Genomic DNA, 20,220 nt, shown 5'->3' with positions numbered 1-20,220 from the left:
CGTTTCTGTCCATCTCAAGGGACAGACAGGCAAGCAGGCCGGTAGTTACAGGGCACTATGGTCAACAAGATGGGAGCAGTATACTCGGAGCGCCATGGGAGCCAGGCGACCGGCCACCTAGCAAGTCAGCCAGGAAGACATGCTCAAGGAGGCAGAAGGGGATCTCGGTTTTGAAAGGCGAGTGAGAGTTCTGTCTGAGGAAGTGTGGGGGAGCAGGAGAAACTCCTTGGCTATGACACGCTACCCACCAGGATCAGTGCCTTTCCTGGAAAATGAAAGGGGACAAACATCAAGGTTCAAGAGAGGGCCCAGCCAAGGCGCTCCAGATACAATCAATGTCAATTTTTCGACAGTTAAGTCAGTGCCTGAGTGAGGAGACTTCATGAGAGGTGTTAACCTAGACACTCCAGGTACCAAAAACTCGCTGAAAAGCATAAAGCGGTTGGTCCCCCTGGGAAGGCACAGACTCCTGGTAAAATGGTGCATCTCAGGAACAGAGGTATGTCTGGCTATCGCCGAGCTGTGGGGCTTGGGTACACAGCTCTCTGTTTCTGGACTTCAGGTCTCTCTTATTCACACAAGGATCTGTGAGCTCTAAGGTTCTGAGATCAGGGGGGTGTAAGAAGATGGGGTTCATGCTCAGTACCCGTTCTGTATCCCGATACACAGCGTCTCCCACTCGGGTGTGATGACCGAGGGAGAAGGGGTATCCAGGCTACAGATTTCTCACATTCTTATGTAAGAAGAAAACCAGGGCTAGTTCATTATCACCGCCCGTGTTGTACCACTTAGTATCCTTGAGTGACTATTAGGATGGGGTGTTGTGGAAAGAATCTTGGGCTTTCGCCCAAACAGGAATAAGTTTGGCTGGCGGTTCCCACTTAGGGGTCTCAACCGCCAGGTAGTTCTCACTTACGGTATTGAACCCCCTTAGATTCGGTTTCTTTATCTGAAAAATGGGGGTAGGAGCACCAGTCTGAGAGGATTCCCTGAGACTCTGTATAAAGCCCACAGCACGCTGCTGCATTTAAACCCCTTTCTACTGGGGTTTTGATGCTTGTGTTTTGAGGATCGTAGAAATCTATTCCAACCCATTCATAATTCTGAACATCCTCTGCCCTTGTCCTATTTCCTTTCCTTTCTTTTCTATCCTGGTCACCGTCTACTCCCAAACCCCCTACACACACACACACACACACACACACACACCTGTGTTTCCCACAGAAATAAAGCTAATTCTAACAACCAGTTAGTGAGGAGAGCAGTCAAGGTGCTCTGAGAAGGATGGCAGCTCATAACATTTAATTTTATTTCCAAAAGGTATTGATCACATTGCTATTACCCAAGCACAGTCTCAAAGACTCCACCCGTCTCCTACTGATGTCTATTCCAGGTCTGCCGGCGAGAGCTCAGGAGTCCAGCCAGTTTAAAAACACAAAGATCCTAAAACCAGAGCCAGTTTATTTTTCTAACAGGTGATTAGTGCACTTGATTCTAATTGGGCATGAAAAGGCTCCAGCAGTCGCCTTGGGGAGAGCTGGGTGGCGGTGGAGTGAATTACAGCGCTTGGTCCACAGGTGCGGGCCCACCTGCAGGCACGGCTCCAGGAGGGCTAATCCCCTCTGGAAGCTCAGCCCCGGTGAGCGGTGGCCTAGAGCACGGAGCTCCTCGTGCCTGATTCTGTGGACAGAGACCCCGCAGCCTGGGACATTCACTGATGATCGATCAAAACTAAAGGATGCTGCCAATATGTAATTTCCTCCTGAACCTTCTCCTAAGTAAACTTATCTAGCCACACATACATGTCACCCATTTCAAGTACACAAGTCAATTGTCTTTTTCAGTAAATTTAGCAAGTTGTATAACTGTCACCAGGAATCAGTGTTGGAACACTTCCTTCATCTCAGTGAGATCTCTCCTGCCCTTTCACTGCCGTTCCCGCCCCCAGCTCCCACCCTCTGCGCCAGGCAACCCCTAGTCTACTCTCTGGGGGGCTAGCTAGGCCTCTTCTGGGTGTGTGCATTGTGACTAGGTCGGATCCTATGTCCGGCTGCTTCTACTTCACATGTTTTTGAAGTTTGTCCGAGTCGTGGCATCTGTAAGAGTTCACTCTTTTTTATTGCTAAATAGTATCCCGTTGTGTGAATAATACCGCATGTCATCTGTCCACTGACCCCCCCCCCCCAGTGGACACTGAGCTTGTTTTCTGTTCTGGATGCTCGGGAGTAATACTGCTAAAATCATCCCTGTACCAGTCTTCGTCAGGCTGTCTTCACTTCTCTGGGTAGATACCTAACTGTGGGCTTGCAGGGTCATTCGGTACCTCGGTGTTTACATTTGTAAGAAAATGCCTCCAGAATCTTGGTTCTTCTGTGTAAGCTCATTTGCTCTTCCCTTCACAAGTAAAAGGCCGGTGATTCTAACACGAGGACCGTACCCTGCTCACCCCGTCTCCCTACCTCCTTACAGCCCAGGATGAAAAACAAAAAACAGAAACAAAAACCGAAACTGCTCTTTCTCTCCTGGTTACACACATAGTAGAAGAGATGCGAAGGGTTCAAACCCAAAGGGAACCTGTCAGAGGAGTAAGAAAGGTTACAGGGAAATCAAGCCCTACGCTTCAGACAGTAGTCTTGGCTCATTAATCACTAAAGTCTTTATCTTTAATGCTCTGGGCAAATATTAACTATTGTCTAATTAGAATTTAATTTACTGGAGAGTTTGGGTACCTACTCAGTGCCTAGCACAGAACAAGAAGCGAGTAGGAAAGTAATTTCGATGAGGAATAGCCTCGTCCTTCATCAGCTTGCAGCGCAGTGATGAGAGAAGCCCATCATTATACTCACTCATCACGTTGTCGTTGTCGTTCAGGAGGGCTGTGGATCTGCTCTCCTCTTCCCCTCACATCAATCCTGTTGACAAAGAATTCCTTTCCAGCGGCTAAAAGAGAAGGGGCTATTTGAACTTGGAACTGCCCGGGGCTTAGAGCTCCTCCAGCTACAAAGGAGAGATGCTGGAGTTGATCCTGGGTGCAGGCAGGCAAGCAGTGAAGTCATCAGCATGTTTTTGAGGGGATAAGGAGGCCCACTGATTTACATACACTTTGGGACTTGGGACAGGGAGGGGAGGAAGGCCGTACAGGTCTGTGGGATTTTGTTCCTTTTGTGTTCCTATACTTGAAAGGAGAATAGAATTAGCTTCTCCTGGGCACCCAGCCCCACATCACACCTACTAAGACATTACCATTGTTGCCACTTTAGAGATAAGAAATACGTGGTTCAGAGCAGTCTAATCATTGCCCTGGGCCAGAAACCCAGAGTCTAATCACAGGTGTGCTAGCTGCTAGCTATTTCTGGCCCCGAAGCTGAGCTCGTTCTTCCATAGGACACTGTAAACAGTTATCTCTCCAGTAAACTTCAGTAAATGTTTAACAAACAGCTCCTGAGCTGGGGGGGTGGGGAATGCATATAAATGCATGCAATTTGCTATAAACATTGCTGACACATAGAACGTATAGTATGCAATTTACAAATAATAATGAAATACACAGCACTGTTTATTGTGAATTTCTGTAGCACCAATTGATTCTCACAGAATGATTTCACTGATTTTTGTTGAACTCTCATATCCCTAACCAACCTATGGTTGCAATTCACAAATGAGTACAGCTCTCACATAAATATTGACTGAAGTCTTCCTTGACATGAATGAGTAAAACAGAGGGGAAACAACAAAGAAATCTTCCAGAACTTCGCTTGTCAGTGATGTGAGCAACTTCTTTGCTGTGTCGGAAAACAGTTTTGAATACTGGAAAAATATCTCCTCAATTTCGGTGTATTCACAATATTCCAGCTACAGACATGACACACTTTTTTTTGAAGATTTTATTTATTTATTTATTTTAGAAAGAGAGACAGCATGAGTGGGGTGAGGCAGGCAGAGGGAGAAGGACAAGCAGGCTTCCTGCTGAGCATAGAGCCTGCCTGCAGGGCTGGATCCCAGGACCCTGAGATCACGACCTGAGCTGAAGTCAGAAGCTTAATCCACTGAGCCACCCAGGCACCACGGACATGACACACTTAAATTAAACCTGTTTTATTAACATTTCCCCATCATTTTGAGTTAGTCTATCAACAAAGCAGTAAGCAAACCCTGACTTACAGCAGGTGCCACGTTCTGTAGTGGAGATGCTCCCACAGTGGCCAAAGTCAAAATCAACCTGAGGTCACTAAACGCAGAATTGGGAAGAATGTACATGTTCCCACCAGATGGATACATTGGTGTGAATAGCATCAAACCACAGGTGATAGCAAATGTAGCAAAATAATTAGGGAGGGATGTGTTTTGGTATTTATTACCTTTGTTTTTACTGTAATTTATTCAATTATAATTGTTTATAATTTAATTTTTAACAAGTCATTTACCAACTGGCTCTCAAATTCCTGCCATGGTTAACAATCAGCCCCGCTGTGCAGTGTGAAGGCACTCCAACACACCACCAATAGCCCCTGGTAGCCCCCCTCACCTTCTCCCACCCCCTGAGGGGTCTGATGTGGAAGGCCTCCTCCATTACTGACATCTTAAGGCTGGAGAAATGAAGGGCTGGAGATAGCAAGCACACCATGAGGCAAAGGCTGAGTGAGAACCACTAGCGTTTCCTCTCTTCTCCAGCCAGTGTGGTGGTCACCACTGAGAGCTCCCTGGGCCCCCACCTGCTTCCACTGGAATCCTAAGCACAACTTGCCCTGTGCTCCAGGACGGAATATCTCCAGGAGGCCGTCAGAGACAAAGCCAAGTGGTTAGAACAACAATGCAAAATGGAATAGGGAAACACATGAAATGCTGGGATGCTTGCTTTTTGAATGGTTTCCAAGGGAACAATCAAGGTTAAGGAGAGATTAACTCCTTGGATAGGGTTGGGAGAGGCGATGTGGGAGAATGCCAGAGTCTCAGTCGTCGCTATGAAAGTGATGACATCTCTCTGGTCCCCCACTCCCCCGCCATCTCCATGGTCCCAGGTCTCAGCTAGCATCAGTTTCTGTCTGGGTCACTGCAATCACTTCCCCAGAGGTCTCCCCACTTTCACCTAATCTGCCAACAGTCCCTCTATTCTCCACCCAGCGTCGGTAGACCCTACAGAAACATACTTGACACCACTTGTTCTTCTGTCCGAGACCCTGCCATGGCTTCACTTTTCTTGGAGCTTAAGCGTGAGATCTCTCAATGACTAGGACTTTACCCCATTTGCCCTCACTCCCCCAAGGGCAGGCACTCTTGGATGTCTTCCCAATCCACCCCCCGCGCTCACTCCTGTTCAGCCATGCTGGCCTCCTCATCTTGACCCAACTGCTTAGCTATGTTGCTGCCTTCAGGCTGTCACCCCCACTGCCCCTGGGGGCCTAGATGTTCTTCCTGTGGATACCCCACAGCTGACTCCCCATAGTGTCTTCTCCTGGCTCTCACCTTCTCAGCAAGGCCAACCCTGGCCATGCTGTGACCTGCCCATGCATGTTTCTACCTGTTGTGGTTGCTTACCTTCTCTTTCCCCAGGACAGAGAACCTTTTATGCCTTGTTCTCTGGGAGGTAGGAATCTTAGCTTTGTTCACTGACATATCCCATGCATGAGAGCAATTCTTAGCCCATAATGTGCACTAAAAGAGTATTGTTGGATTAACTCTGATAAAGATTTCCAGCTCAGATATCTATTGAGGACATATTGTATTCCAAGTCCTGTTGCAAGCATTTCGCATGCATTGTCTCATTTAATTCTCGTAGCATACTCCAACAAGCCCCATGCAAGGACAGGCCATGGCTCATCATGGCCACCATTAGGGTGCAAAGTGGGAGAAGCAGAAAGCTAGCTGTTGGAAGTGTCAGAGAGACCATGGAAGGCCTGTGTTCCACATTTGGGACATGGACCATAAGCACAGTAAGAGGCCTGGCCACAACATGGCAGATGGATGGGGAAAAGTGAGATAGGGTGGGACTGGAGGGGAATATTGCTGCCAACCATGCTGCAGAGTCCCACAGGAGGGAGGCTGGAGTCCAGCCCAGGAGCTGGCATCTTCTAGAATCTTCCCTTTCCCCTCTTATTTCCCTTTCCCATCTTGGTTTCCCTTCTTTTCTTCGGACCTTCTGGAGTCAGAATGTGCTGGGCTGGGAAATGGAGGAAAGCATATTCTCTTGAGGGACCACATCCTCTAGAAGCCCCTCCTGCCCCGTAAGCAGGAGGCCCCTCCCTGGTATCTCTGCGGATGCAGAATGTCAGCTATGTCCCCTTTCCTCTTGAGTTTTCATCGGGTGTAGAGTAACCAGGCACAAATCAAGCCTTTGTTTTGAGGGATTTTTAAAAAATACACGTATTGCTCTTCTCAAATCATTTTCTATCCACATCCAGAATCTTTCAGGCATGTCCATCTATAAATTAAATTCCACTATGAATACATCTTTGGATGTATAAAAAGGGTAATTCACTGTTGTTATTGTATTTGCTCATTACATACCCTGATGGTCCATTAGAAGCTACGTCCCCTGACAGTCAAGACTGAAGAAAAAAAGAGAGAGAAAGAGAGAACGCATTTGAAAAGCTGATCTGTAAGACTTCTATTTTTCTTGGTTCATTTGTTTCCTTTTGCTGAATCAAAATTTAAACAAAAAAAAAGCAAATGGGAATAAGGTTCTGTAGGTTTTCTTGAAAACTGGACATAAAGGATTCAGGATTACTGTCTTATGTTCTAAATTAGATTATCTTTCTTTTGTCTTTCTTTATTTCCTCAAGAAGATTAAAAAGAAAATGAGGAGAAATTATTTACGAGACACACAATGAGGTTTAATTAGAAGGACAAGCACTGGGGCAGCAACCTCGAGCACCACTGGTGGAGCCAGGAGCTGAGCTGGAACCTTCTCGGTCAGCATCTGGGTAACCTGGGCAGATCATTCCACTTTTCTGAGTCCAACTTCCCCCATTTGTAAGATTAACAGGTTCAAGGGGATGATATCTATCTTTCCATTCAGTCTCACGCTCTGAAAACCTTCAAGGCTAAAACTCTGGAAAAGGAAGGAGCTAAATTCAGACACCACCCTCCCCTCGGCCTCTGCAACCCATAGACAGAGCTGGTCCCTTCTGGAATATTCTGAGTCCATTTTCTGCCTTAATAAACAAGAATGGGTAATTCCCTCAAGAGAGTCCTGTCTCTGTCTACAGGTCTTCTCATGCACAAATATCTCCTCTGCTGCTATTCTTTGTGTGTATGTCTGGGGTGGGGGTGTGACAAAAACTCAGAGTTTTGGTAGGAGATGTGCACACCAGTGATGACCATGCAGATGGCAATCTCTGAAAATCCAAGCCTGGTCCATTTCAACAGAGAACCCAGAGCCTCTCTCTTGAATCAGGGGAAGCTCGAGGAGGGAATATAGCCCAAGTGGATCCCAGGAGCAAGAAGGTTCAAAAGGGGCCACCTCTTGATCAGGTATAAATCCAGCAGTTAGTCAGATCTGTGAACAAAAGAAACATCAGGTCAGAACCAGGTGCACTGTGCTGAAATCGTGTAGTCATTCAAATCAGGACTAAACAAAGATAGGAAGCCATGGATAAAAGAAAGGCAGAGGGATGGGCTCCTTGCTCACCGGCTTGGTTTCATTCATGTGGCTGCCAGCTTCACAAGGGTAGGACTTTCTGTGTCTTGTCCACCTATGTCCCCAGGCCTAATACAATCCCTAGCACACAGTAGCATTATGGAATTCACCAGGGTCTGCTTCCCAATTTCAATTCAGCCAGTAGAGACTTGAGTCTGAGAGGACTTTGTTCCCGTGACCGTGAGACAGAGCCTCTCAGGAGCTCTCAATGAGGATGCAGGAGGAGACGGCTTCGGTCCAGAACAGGTGTGGGGGCTTGGAAAACATGGCTATCATGCACTAAGGCAGAGAGCAAGCCCATTCAAACTCACAGAGGGACATGGGACATCTTCCTAGACACATTTTTTAAAGATGTATTTATTTATTTGAGAGAAAGAGAGACAATGCTTGTGTGCAAGAGTGGGGGGAGGGGCAGAGGGAGAGAATCTTCAAGCAGACTCCCCACTGAGCAGGAGCCCTACACAGGGCTCAGCCTCACTACCCATGAGATCATGCATGACCTGAGCTGAAACCAAGAGCTGGATGCCTAACCGACTGAGCCATCCAGGTGTCTCTTCCTAGACACATTTTCAAATCATGATTGGAAAAGATGGCGCCTGTGCTGGGCCCAGAAGAATAAGAGATGCTGAAGTTGTGCACGTGCAAAAGGAGAAGAGGAAGAGAGGGAAATGAATCACAGGCAAAGAAGACCACACGATCAAAGAGAATCTCGACGAGCGCTATTTTGGCCAATCAGGAGGCTCAGTTTATCTGAAATGTAGGTTTGTAAAACAAAGCTGCCGAGTTGAAATGATAGCTGAGACAAAATTGTAGGGGCTCCTTGTGGAGAAAGGGGTTGATGTTGAGGAGATCAATCAAGGAGCTCTTGCAGGGGGGTTTCAGCGAGCATGGGACCCATGAGTTAAGTCATCCTTCTAAGCCACGTAAGGCCTGGTGCATATTCACAGCCCACTTATGACATGGTTTTTAAGACTCTGCCACTAGACTTCCAGCTGTTTGTGAATCAGGACTCTGATTCACCGCTGTTTAATGCAGAGACAAGAAAATGCTCAGGATACATTTAGTGATGGTGCATCGTGGACACACCAACCCGTCCTACCCTGATTTTATTCCTGCGCCATGCAACCATCATGGGCCCAGGGTGGTTAAGTGGTGTCGGTGAGACAATACGATGAGGCAGTAAAGTAGTTGGGACTCAAACCCTAACTCTAACCCTGAAGTTAGGCAGCCAAGCTCCCCTTCGCCTCCAGCTGGCTGTCCCCAGAATCAGTGTCCAGGATTGTAGCTATAAACACAACAGATAGGAGACATCGGACAAGACAAACAGAACCCTCCAGGCAATTCCCTAAAACCTGAAACTGCTTCAGAATGTAAGTCTGTCCTGTATCTGGGCCATTTCCCTCACTTTCTGCTACGCATGTAGTGTCAGGCAAGGCAGGAACAGCCTCCAGAGTCCTTGCATTGTGATCTCCTGGGGTCTGGAGACTCAGGGCGTACCTTGTTGCATTCTTGTCTTTGAGCAGGGGTTAAAATCATGCCTCATCAGCAGCATTTGCCTCCCAGCAAATGTAGCTTCCGATGGGCTATCTAGGCCTGGTTTCACTGCGACAATCCAGATGGGTGATGAGGCCATGTCCCATAGACAAAGGCTCCCATTGTGTCCTCACTGGCAGCTCAAACTCCAGTGTGACTTGGGCATGGAGGGAAAGAGAACATCCCACGGTGGGGCCATGGCAACCAGACAGGAACTTCTCCCATGGCCCTGCCCCTAGCTCTCTTCAGCAGAAACCAGCTCAAAACCTTGCTGAGCCCTAGAAGGATCCTTCAGGACAAAAAGTCTCCTGTGTGCATATCTTTCCCCTGTTCATCAGACTCTTGCTGTGGCATACAGTGGAGTCTATTTCACGTGGAGTCCATTCAGTGAAGGAACAGGTTTTACATCAAGATTTGTCTAACTATGGAACCCCATTGACTGGAGCCCTGCGTCTTGGTCTCATCATCTGTAAAATGAGGACAACATGAATTGCCCTCATCTAATATGAAGGTCTGTTGTGAGGATTAAATTAGATCACCTACAGCAGTATCTGGCACATGTTACACACCTACTACCTGTTAATTACATAGTCTTTCTTCCCTGTGTGTTGAGAGACAGTTCCCAATGACTAAATGTTTAAGAAGTATATTAGTCAGGGTTCTCCAGGGAACAGAACCAAAAGAATACATACATATATACAGAGAGAGATTTATTTTAAGAACTTGGCCCATACAATTGTGGGAGCTAGCAAGTCTGAAATCTATACGGCAGGCCAGCAGGCTGGAAACTCATATAAGAGTTGTATTGCAATCGTGGATCCAAATTCTGCAGGGCAGAGGCTGGAAACTCAGGCAGGATTTCCATGTTGCCATCTTGAGTCAGAATTCCCTCTTCTTCAGAAAACCTCAGTCTTGGCTCTTAAGGCCTTTAACCGATTTGTGAGGCCCACCCACATTATGGAAGCTCATCTGCTTTACTCAAAGTCCACTGACTTAAATGTTAATCACATCTGGGATACCTGGGTGGCTCAGTTGGTTAAGCATCCCAGCTCTTGGTTTCAGCTCAGGTCATGATCTCAGGGTTGTGAGATCCAGCCCATGTCAGGCTCCACACTGAGCATGGGGCCTGCTTAAGATTCTCTCTTTCCCTCTCCCTCAGCCCCTCCCTCCCCCAGTAGTGCACATACTCTCTCTCTCTCTGCCTATCTCTCAGAAAGAAAGAAAGAAAGAAAGAAAGAAAGAAAGAAAGAAAGAAAGAAAGGAAGGAAGGAAGGAAGGAAGAAATGTTAATCACATCTGAGAAATACCTTCTCAACAACATCTATTGTTTGACCAGACAACTGGGCATCAGAGCCTAGCCAAGCTGACACATAAAATTAACCATTATAAAGGTGTGAGTATGTGAGGGATAGCAATTAAAACATCTCTTTATAGTCAACTCATTACTGAGTGGACTTCCCTCTCAAATTCCTCTGGAAAGGGTCACCAGCTCAAATCCTCGGGGGCCAGTCAGCATGTAGGACAGTGTAAGGTAGTCGGGATGAACGGTGGGCTTCATGAGCTTGAGGGTATAGGCCCTATGTAAATATATTCAAGCTCAAAATTAAAAAAAAAAAAAAGTGCGGTAAAAAAGTTGTGCGTGCCCTTCGGCTTTTCTGGGTTCAGCAGTGAAGCACAAAATGATATCCACCATCTAGGTTATGGCACAAGCTCCCGAGAACTGAGCTTTTCCAGATGCTCAGGGAGAGCATCTCCTGGGTTTAGGAAAACACCGTGTACGGGAACACACCACTTGAAGGAAGCTTGCCCATACCACCCACACAGCTTAGGGACCAAGTGGAGGAAACAAAACGGGCATTGCTCACTTGGAAAAGTTGTGACAACTGATGCGGTATCTATTTTAAGGGAGTTAGAAACACCGCATCCCGCTACAAAAAACTATTGCGATGGCCTCTCCGGCGCAAAAGAGTTGGAGAACCAGTTTATTCTGGTCTTGGCTGAAGCTTTCTGTAATTAGCTGAAAAACCTTCAAAAATTGGCCTGACATTTTCAGAGGTCATAGAAAGTTATAAAATAGGCTGCAGAAAGATTTGAGCTGATTTGGGTTTTAGGTTTGCAAAAAACCCTTCTAGACGTTACAAAAGTGTCATCTGTAGTCATGGTTCCACATTGAGTAGACAATACGTGTGGCAGACAGATACTAAAATGCACCCTCCCCCGATTATCTAGCTCCTGGCACTCATGTTCCTCCCTGTGTAATCCCCTCCTCTGAAGTGCGAACAAGGCCTGTGGTTCAAAAAAATTGGTTGTCATTTCTGTGATTATGTTACCTAAGATTGCAACTTCCTCCTGTCTTCTTGATCGGCATGCTTTGATGAGGCAAGTGGCATGTTAGGGAGGTCCACATGGCAACGAACTGAGGGCAGCCTCTAGACAACAAACACCAAGGACCTGAGCCCCCAGCCCAGCAGGCGTCAAGAACTGACTCCCGCCAACAATCACATGTACTTAGGAGCAATGGAGTTTTCCAACACTGGCTGATACTTTGAAGCCACAAAAAGACCCTAAAACAAAGGACCAGCAAAGCCATGCCTATGTTCCTGATCCACAAAAACTGTGAAATAATAAACATGTGTTGATTAAACTGCTAAGTTTGTGATAGTATTGATACATAACAATAGATAACTAACGCAGTATGGCGCATTTTTAAGGATGGAAACCAAAGGTGACGTAACATCTCTAAAGACGCTAAAATAGCAGGTGCATTCTTATCCTTCTGAGGGCATGACAACAGGAACTAAGGGAACAGAACTGATAATCATAGAAGAATTGATAAATTGTATAGGAGAGAAAACAATCCCGTGGACTTATAAGGAAGAAAAAAAATCCCGTGGATTTTATAAGGAAGTAGAAATTCTCACGGATTGTGTAAAAGAGAAGGAAATCTCATGGATGCCCGAATTAAAGTTCATGGTGATGCTGGTACAAAGTAGGAGTAACACATAGCATGGTGGAGTCCATGGCTCTTGAAAGACTGTGCAAATGAATATGAGGTCATGTTGGTTGGGCTGGACTCAAACTGGGATCCCAGGAGGCCCTATAAAACAGCTGGTGTCACCACCCTTTCTAGATCGACTCCTCCAGTCATTGAAGACCCGTGCCATTGTATGGTGTTCATCTCTTAGAGGCTGAGAAAAAAAACAACATAATGTTATTTCTACAGAAGTGTTCCAGGGCTCTACAGCCAACCTGATGACAACATAGGGAAAGCAATATTATGGTGTTATGGTGTCAATATTTTCAAAGTCCTCAAGAGGAACAAATGTCTTATACTTGGAGGTGGAGTGGCAGAAACTGACTTAGCCAAAGAGATCATATCACATGGACAGATATGATCTGCTCTTAAACTATATGCTCTGTAGAACTTCACTGGAGCATTCAAAGCCATTCACCAGACACAGTAAGAAAATTCTAGAGTTAAGGCTAATGACATAACCTCTAACGGCTATGAAGTATTGGATTAGATAATGAAGTTGAATTTCCTGCTTAAAAAAAAAAAAAAAAGGACATGTTGGAATCCAATGTTCTATTTACCGGGGAAAATATTGGGCAATTAACTCACTGCCAAGGAAGCAGCATTTAGGTTGGATCGGATCCTCATGGATGACCACCCAGTACCCCCAAGCAGCCACAGCAAATGGATGGAAAAGGATCGAAGTGATTGAACAGCTTAATTTTACTTCGTGTAAAGTCCCTATCAGCAGTAGGTCTCCACTTTTTCTAGCTGATGCTTCTCACTCTTCCGAAGTGAAGGAGAGTTCTATGTTGGTATCTCAGCCATATGAAATAATGATCACATGCCAGTTGTTCTCAAAAGAAAAATCAGAAAACAAAAAAGAAACAACCTACAGTCAAACAAACAAATCAGGTAATATTTAATGTCAGGACTTTGTATCTCTCTAATCAAGTAACCCACCCTTTTGACCTGGGTAAAATATTTTAATTATCAACTGCCCTTCTCAATGTTACTGGTTGTTCACCTCTGGTAATCTTTGGTCATCCTGAGTGAGAATCAGGTCCTAGATAAGAAAAATGACCACTAATGTGCAGTTAATAGGTGAGGGAGGTACCATGTTCATAGCAGCATTGTCCACAATAGCTAAATTGTGGAAGGAGCCGAGATGCCGAGATGCCCTGGATGCCCTGGATTAAGAAGATGTGGTCCATATATACAATGGAATATTACTCAGCCATCAGAAAGAACCCAACTGTCAGGTCAGAGAGGTGCCAGTATCCACAAAGGTAATGTGGTGTGGACACAGAGTTAAGATTACCCAACATTTGCAGCAACATCGACGGGACTGGAGGAGATTATGCTAAGTGAAATAAGTCAAGCAGAGAAAGACAATTATAATATGGTTTCACTCATTTATGGAACATAAGAAATAGCAGGAAGATCGGTAGGAGAACGAAGGGAAGAATGAAGGGGGGGGTAAACAGAAGGGGGAATGAACCATGAGAGACTATGGACTCTGGGAAACAAACTGAGGGCTTCAGAGGGGAGGGGGGTGGTGATGGGGATAGGCCGGTGATGGGTATTAAGGAGGGCACATATTGCATGGTGCGCTGGGTGTTATACGCAAATAATGAATCATGGAGCACTACATCAAAAACTAAGGATATACTGTATGGTGACTAACATAACATAATAAAAAATTATTTTAAAAAAATAGGTGAGGGAGGCACTATAACTCTGCCCTTCCTTGTGTGTAAAATGGGGATGATGAGATAAATCAGTGACTCAGTCAGCTAGCAGAACTGGATTCAAATCCAGATCAAGTACAAATGTGTGCTCTTTTTTTTTTTTAAGAGTTATTTATTTATTTTAGGGGGAGGGTAGAGGGAGAGAGAGAATCCTCAAGCAGACTCCCAGCCAAGCATGGAGCCCAACACAGAGCTTGATCCCACAACCCCTAAGATCATGACCCTGAAATCAAGAGTTGGACACTTAACTGACTGAGCCACCCAGGTGCTCCCCCTCCCCAGGTGTGTACTCTTAACTCTGTGTCCACACCACATTACCTTTGTGGATACTGGCACCTCTCTGACCTGATAGTCTCCTTCCCAGGGGACAACTGCCCTTGGAATAATTTTGCTTTGGCCCTAGACTTCCTTCCAGTTTCCTTTCTCTCCTACTGAAAAATAAAGCCAAGGCCCATTTTGACCTTGAGAACTCAGACTCACTAAAGAGTCAGAATCCAGTGTGATTTTGTACTAGACTTTGTGAGTTTCCACCTAGGTCCCCCTCAACCTTCTTTGGGAATTGCCTTGGTTGGATTTGCCTTACCTGGGACAGCTCACATCCACTGACTGGTCCACCAGGGGCACAAAAGCCCAGCCCTCCTACCACAGCTCGGGACAATGGTGAAGGGCCATCATGACAGCCTCAGAGCACAGCCCACATCCTCCCCCTGTCAATCCGCTCCTTTTCTTTCCTTCCTTGGGGGCTGATCCCAGGAGGTCACCCTAATGCACTTCTTGCATGATTCCATTTCAGGGCCTATGTCCTCAGAATCCCAACATGCATCAATTCCTGAGGAGATAGAGTATGAGTTAAACACAAGATGAAGAAATCCAATAGAGCTGGGGATAGAGTGGGACTGGTCTCACAGGGTGCTGCGAGGATTCCATGGATTAATATGTGTGAAATGCCAAACAATAGCCAGTAAGCTGTAAATCCCATGTAAGTTTTGAGTTGTCATTATCATCATTATATAATGTTATCCATTATTACCACTCATGATCTTGGAGTCAACAATCCAGCTGCACAAGTCATTGAAGGAGAATTATGACTTAAGAACAATTTGTGTGATCTCTCAGGAGTCTGCGAGATCCTTGTGAATGTATAGAATGGGAAGCTCCTGAAAAAGCTGCACTTGATCTGAAAGCTCATGAAGAGAAGTGTAGTTTCACAGCAGAAAAAATGGTGGTGCTTTTTCTGGGTCAGTCAAACTGCACCCGCCATATTGGTGTAGCTGGGAGTACAGGAGAAGGTGAAAAATTTGAGAGGAATGACCAGGAAAGATTGCGCAGGTGTCTTTAACTCTCAAATTAGGTTGTCCCACCTTCCTCTCCACCTCCAAGCTCACGCTGTCATCTGTCTGGACCTATAGGTCCTCGCTCATCACTTTGGGGAGGCTGCCCCCGACTACCTCCTCACTTAAAGATTTAACCAGTTTCTTCCTTCTTTTTCCTTCTAGATCATATATGTTTTTTTCATTGTTGTTATTTGTTTGTTTGATCATTGCACCTATTGTTTTGCCTTGATCTGGATTTGGGTCTACTTTATTTTCTGACCTTGGGACAAGTTAATGTTCCTGTTTAGTTTCCTAGGGCTGCCGTCACAAATTACCATAAACAGGTGGCTTAAAACAACATAAACTTATTCTCCCACAGTTCTGGAGCTCAAAAGTCTAAAATCAAGGTGTCAGCTTGGCTGTGCTCCCTCTGAAAACTCTGGAAGAGACTACTTCCTCACCTCCTCCAGCCTTGGGTGTCTCCATGGCCATATGGCTCCAGTCTCTGCCTCCATCTTCATGTGGGTCTTTACACAGCCTTCCTCCATGTTCTCTTCTCTCTTCTCAAAAGGACTTGTCATTGGTTTTAGGGCCCGCCTTTACCCAGGACGATCCCATCTCAAGACCCTTAGCAGGATTACATTCTCAAAGAACCTTTTTCCAAATGTAGTCACATTCATAGTCACATTCCCACATATATCTCCTGGTAGACACCCCTCAACCCACCACGGCAGGTATCTATTGATCCCACCACGGAACTAGTCCTCCAATTCTAAACTATTGGGTAGATTAGGCCTACCCAGAAAGCAATGGGAATAACAGAAGGTAGATATAGATAAAAAAGGAGGGAGCAAGAAAACAAAAGGAGGGGTGCAAAAGGATACCAGATGGGTTTTGTTAACTGACCATGCAGGAGGGAGCTGTAGAAGAGAAGAAAATCAAAGATGGCCAGAAAGTATTGAACCTCAAGTGCCGGGAGGATAATCAAGAAGAGAGGCTGACTGGGTAGGCCAGTGATGGGTAGTAAGGAGGGCACGTATTGCATGGTGCACTGGGTGTTGTACGGAAATAATGAATCATGGAGCACTACATCAAAAACTAAGGATATACTGTATGGTGACTAACATAACATATCACAAAATTATTATAAAATAAAAAAAAAAAAGAAGAGAGGCTAGATGGTGCGGGGTGATGTGTTCTTGCTCTTTTTCAGCAGGATGTGAGATGTTTGGAAGAACAATTCACTGGCTCACCTCCTGGCTCTCTGTGCCTCAGTTTCCCCACAAGCCAGTGGCACTTCTCACTTTTCCAGGATGTGCTGAGTTGTCTGAGCAATAAATTAATTCGTGTTGCTTCCCTGGTGGGCACTTGAGTAGGATCAATGACGAGGAATAGAGCAGCAGTTTAAAAATGCTGATGTGGTTCACTTTATGACACGGGTGGGACAGGCTGAGTGGCCCACCGGAAGGGCAGCTGGTCCCAAACGTTTGAGGCCTTGTAAAATGATGCGTATCTACTTACACAGCTGTAGTAAACAGAACTGCGACCCCCAGGCTCACAGAGGCAATGGCCAACTTGGGAACGCTGGCCCTTCCAAGGTCAGATCTCAATTTAATGCAAAGCAAATAATCTTGACCCATGATGATTAACATTCTTAATCACATTTTCTGTGACAGACTGAAACTTTATGATTCTTTCAACATTGTACATTTAAAAAAATGTGTCTCTAAAAACTGGAACCCTAAAGAATGATTTAAAATAGAGAAACCTGGTAGGGGGTAAAACTGGGGAGCTGGACATTTCGGTTTTTCCTTGAGATTAGCAAACAAATCCAAAGCCAAATAACTGGGAGGGAGTAGGAAATGGGGAGGGAACCACTTTGATTTCTAATCTCTGCTCTTTCCATGTATTTCCAAAGCAAATAGACTCTAACTACTTACTATCCAGGAAAATGGCTATTTATTTGCCAACCTCATTAATACATTCCTTACATAATCTGTTGTAGGAGGAGGAGCTCCTCCTCTGGCCCATTTTCTCTCTGTTCCCCAGTGGTTTTCAGAGGGGTCTGGCCCTGAGCTTCTGGCGGTCACTGGCTCCTGGTTCCCTAAGGCACATCTGACAGGCACCTGGCCAGGTGTCAGAGCCCTGGCCTGCAACCAGCCTGGTCACGCTAGCCAAACCCCCTCTGCTCGCAGGCCCCCTGTGTCCTCCTCTGAATCTTGGAGCTGAGAAGGAGACCTGCCCATCTACTGCTGAGAGCTGCTGTCAACATCAAATAGAAAAAGACTTTGAATTCAACTTTCTTCTTAAAGTTAAAAATTCAAAAGCAAATTATCTAGAAAAGTAAAGGTAGCTTCCAGGATATTGGGTTCTTAAGGTATCTAGAAAGAAGTTGAGGAAATTCTCAGAATCTTTCCCATTCTCCTACAATGGGACTAGTTAAAGCCATGTAGGCGAACGTTACATGGGCTGTCAGAGCACACAAATGCTCTGACATGAGAGAATGAAACCTAGGGCCTCCTTCTCTGTGTGAGGACAGGTCAGGATTTCCCTGGTAGCGCAGAGACCCACAGTGTTTGGCCCATGAAGGGCACAGCTCACTTCTGTGGATGAGCCCAAATGGGCAGGCCATTTGTCGATTCTTCATTAACGCATCTATTCTGTATCTTACAAACATTCCTGGGGTTGGGTAGCCAGGGTGCTGGGAGAGAAACAATTCCCAGGATATGGCTGTACTGTCAGCTGCTAGCCCAGGGGAATGCATGAACAGGCACATACAAGGCACTATGATTAAGAAAAAAAAAGAAAAGATCGTTTGTTTACTTGTTTATGGCCCATCTCCCCCAAAACAGTAAGATTCGCGAGGCAGACTCCAACCGTCTTCTTTAACAACTGCATCCCACTGCGTGACATTCAGCCTGGTACAGAGTAGGTCTGATCTCTGTTCCTTGAGTGAATGAATGAACGGATCCAGGAACAAATGAGCAAACAGTAAAACAGAGATATATCAAAAGTCCTAAAGAGTAAGCAGCACAGAACTCATGGGAAACTACAACTGGAACTAGACTCTGAAGAATGGAAAGGTTTTTGGCAGATAGAGAGGAGGCCAAAGAAAAATCTAATCAGTGATGTGGGAGCATGCAAAGGTAGGGCCCAGAGAGGACAGTGTGGGGCCCTGGCAGGGGGTCGGGATGGGAGGGAACCGAGACACAGACCACAGAAATGGTGTTCAAGCCCACTGAGGCAAGCATCCCGGCTATCATGGGATTGAGTCTGGATTTTGTCCCCCAGAAAGGGAAAGTGGTGTGGATTTTCAAGCAGGCAGGTGACTTGATAATATCCTGCTAATTAGAAAGGCCATTCCTGCTGCATTTCAATGGGTGGATTGGAGCCGGGACACCAGGAAAGCAGGAAAGGGGTTGACGCTGGGGGTTAGACCCGAGATAAGGAGAGCAGAACAAAGACGGAATAGAGCAAGGGAGAAGGGGCAGGAGAGGAGACATCTGGAGATCTGCTAACAGAGCATGGAGATGTTGGTGATGGGGGCGGGAAAGAGAAGACTCAAGCTTAGTGCCCAGGCTGCTGGTTTGGAAACCGTATGAGCAACACAGCCACTCACTGGGAAAGGGCCTGTGTCTGCTGGAGGATAACGGGGCGCAAAGGTGCAGGAAAGAGATGCCCACGTCGAGCACTTAAAGTCGGGGTGCTGGTGCAGGCATGAATCAAGCTTTACCCAGATAAATAGAAAACAATGAAATATATGATATAATGCAATAATTAATTTTTGAAATCATGAAATGATGAAAAAAATAAAATGAAAAATAACAAAATAACACCTCATCTTTCTTTGTGCTGATTTATACAATGACGAACTATATCCGAACGACTCCCTAAATTTTTTTTAATTTATTTTAATTTTTTAAGATTTATTTATTTATTTGACAGAGAAAGTGTGAGCAGGGGAAGGGACAGAGGGAGAGCATCCTTAAAACAGACTCCCTGCTGAGCAGGAAACCCAGTGTGGGGCTGGATCCCAGGACCCTGAGATCATGACCTGAGCCAAAACCAAGAGCTGGATGCTTAACCAACTGAGCCACCCAGGCACCCCACACTCAATTTTTTTTAAACATAATATAATAAAAAATATTAAAAAAATTTTTTTTAACATTTATTTATTTGAGAGAGACAGCGCGCACATGCAGGGGGAGGGGCAAAGGAAGAGGGAGAGAGAAGTAGAGGGGGAGACAGAGAATCTTAAGCAGGCTCTGCACCCAGTGTGGAGCCCAACGCAGGACCCAGTCTCACGACTCTGAGATCATGACCTGAGCCTGGAGGCTTAAAGGACTGAGCCACCCAGGGTCCCCTCACTAAACTTTATTTATCCCCCTCACACTGTAGGCTGCACGCAGAATCCTAGATGACAGTCTCCAGTCACCCATAGGCATGTCCCGGAGTCCTCGACCCCTGCGTGCACGGGCGGGTCCGCTGAGGGCCTGCTGCGGGCCAGGCGCTGACCGCTGCCCCGCACAAGCACCGCCCCGCGCATCTCCGCCCTGGGGGCGTGGTCGTTGAGCTAACCTTGAGCTAACCTTGAGCTAGCCTCTAGCCAGCTTCGCAGACATGATCACAAGCTGCAAGTTACGACCAAAGGAAAATTACAGCTCGGATAGGTGCTGTGAAGGAGCCAGTCTCAGAGGGCGGGGAAGGTTTCTCTGAGGACCAGCACCTGTGCTGAGCTCAGAAGCAGGAGCGAGACGGGAGACGATAAACAGAATCTGAAAGAGGCCTGGGGTGGGTGGAGAGAGTCCAAGGACCAAGAAGCAGCAAGTTTGCTCCACGTGGAGGGAACCGGGAGGACAAGGAGGTCAGCCCAGCTAAGGAGGTAGCTGTCCCCGAGCATTTGCGGAGGAAAAGTGTTACCGAGAAATGTCTGCTGAAGCTCACGAAATACCTACAAAAGAAATGGAAGCATAT

General features: G+C 46.1%; 1 protein-coding gene across 1 annotated transcript in view; it reads left to right on the top strand.

Moving 5' to 3' along the window:
• Positions 1–20,220, top strand: part of CLNK (cytokine dependent hematopoietic cell linker) — a 151,833-nt gene that overhangs the window by 53,865 nt on the left and 77,748 nt on the right. The gene's annotated exons all lie outside the window — the stretch shown is intronic.

This window comes from Ursus arctos, unplaced genomic scaffold (genome assembly GCF_023065955.2).
Source record: "Ursus arctos isolate Adak ecotype North America unplaced genomic scaffold, UrsArc2.0 scaffold_9, whole genome shotgun sequence".
In the NCBI taxonomy this organism is placed as follows: Eukaryota; Metazoa; Chordata; class Mammalia; order Carnivora; family Ursidae; genus Ursus; species Ursus arctos.
This window is presented reverse-complemented; position numbering and strand designations above follow the sequence as displayed.